Source organism: Pseudophryne corroboree, chromosome 3 (assembly GCF_028390025.1).
Source record: "Pseudophryne corroboree isolate aPseCor3 chromosome 3, aPseCor3.hap2, whole genome shotgun sequence".
Classification (NCBI taxonomy): domain Eukaryota; kingdom Metazoa; phylum Chordata; class Amphibia; order Anura; family Myobatrachidae; genus Pseudophryne; species Pseudophryne corroboree.
The window spans coordinates 94,078,046-94,080,140 of NC_086446.1; the positions used below are offsets into that span (position 1 = coordinate 94,078,046).

The 2,095-nt window shown below is 33.7% G+C and overlaps 1 pseudogene; it reads left to right on the forward strand.

Annotated features, from left to right (window-relative positions):
• Nucleotides 1–896: 896 nt before the first annotated feature.
• On the forward strand, nt 897–1,016 carry LOC134898529 (5S ribosomal RNA; annotated as a pseudogene).
• Nucleotides 1,017–2,095: the final 1,079 nt, after the last annotated feature.

Genomic DNA, 2,095 nt, shown 5'->3' on the forward strand with positions numbered 1-2,095 from the left:
TTTTAGAAAAAGCGATTACAAGGACAAAAGGCCTAAATAGAGAAGACCTACTTGCATACAAGGCAAAGGACAAAAAGAAAGACTCTACAGCATTTGTAACCACATATAATCGTCACGAGGACATAATAAGGAAATCATTTAAAACATACTGGGGAATTCTTTTAATGGATCCGGTCCTGAAAGAAATACTCCCGCCACGCCCAGAAATTATTTACAAAAAAAAAATCGAAGAATTTGAAAGACCTACTGGCACCGAGCATGCTGAGAACCAAAATAGAGGATACTACAATGATGCCCAAATGCATTGGATCATATAAGTGTGGCCGTTACAATGTCTGTAAGTTTTTACATCCCAATCAGAGAAGCTTCAGCGATGTTGGAAATCAGAAGGAATACAAAATTTAAGGACTTCATAAACTGAAACAACTCATCAGTGATTTATTTACTGGAATGCACGTGTGGAAAAAAGTATGTGGGCAAGACAAAGAGGCAACTAAAACTCAGAATACAAGAGCACATCCGCAATATCAAAAATAAAGTTGATAGCCACACCATTTCAAGGCACTTCACTGAGAGACATAACTCAAACCCAGAGGAACTAACTTTTAAGGCCATAGAACTGGTCAAACTCGGAGAGAGAGGAGGATATCTAGTAGCCAAGTTATCACAACGAGAGATGTTTTGGATATTTCAGCAAAGAACCATGCATCCATTGGGCCTGAATGAGAACTATGAGATCGCTCCCTTCCTGTAGAGGTGTCACTTTGAAAATATCCTGAATTTTCCTCTGCACTTTTTCATTTCACATGCATATTATTGTTAATATCACATGTAGCATTGCACTATTAAAATGGTTCTGAATTTGAGTCATGGTGGCATCATTTGTTGCGTACGAAAGAAATAGTCATACCACACTGGAAATGCTCAATCCCAACCGACCTTGGAAGCGAAGCAGTGTTGGGCTTGACTAGTACCAAACTGGGGCAACCCATTGGGAATATCAGGTACTGTACTGAAAGTAAAAGCAACTTTAAGAAATAAGATTGCCTATCATGAAAGTTACTGATAGAGAATATATTGCATGATCTAGGATTCACGTTTCACAAAAAAATGTTTTCCTCTTAATCTTAGTAACTATGCACTAGAGCACTTTACACTCACGAAGTAGTGTATGTATATGTGTGTGTGTGTGTGTGTGTGTATATATATATATATATATATATATATATATAAAATAAAGGACACATCACTTTAAGGTTTCATAACCAGAGTAATAATTAATAACAAACACAGCACTTTGTAACCAAGTAAAATCACTTTAATATACTATATTTAAATAGTACATCACTATATAGTATATAAACATCGAATCAATTGATCACTCATGTATTTGAGGAAATTAGGTCTTTTCATTATTGCTTATTTTATATATATATATATATATATATATATATATATATTTTAAAAAATAGGACGCAATAAAGTACAAGCTGTTTTAAATTTACTTGAAGTCTGTGGAGGGCCGCCATTACCGTTATTTGTATTTGGGTCTATTGAGAACTTATGGAAGGCACCGCAGCCCTTAATTGGAATTCCCCACAGTGAGTGCCAGGTTCTTTGGTATGTATATATATATATATATATATATATATATATATATATATATTCTCTTTATAATTTTATTTACATTTAACTTTAACATAATATATAATGTCTATACTATGATTTTATATATTCATATCATTTTTTATATTTCACTTTAGTCCAATACCTGATCCTTTGTACAAATTACATCTACACTATACATAAGTGTGTATATGTATATAGAATGCAGATCCAAAATATACGTATGGAAATGTCGTAAACATAAGATAACTCTCTCTTAAATATAAGACTCTTTACCATTGGAATGCTCTAAACATCTTTATTTTTTTATATATTTTTTATGGTGCCCATGTCCGGGAGATAAATAAGCTAATGTGAGAGAATTGGAGAACGTTTCCATGACTACAGAATAAAGCCGAGACTCCGAATCATGTGACGCAGTTTACCCGTGCATCAGTCCCTGAAACATAAGACCATGTGACAGTACAAG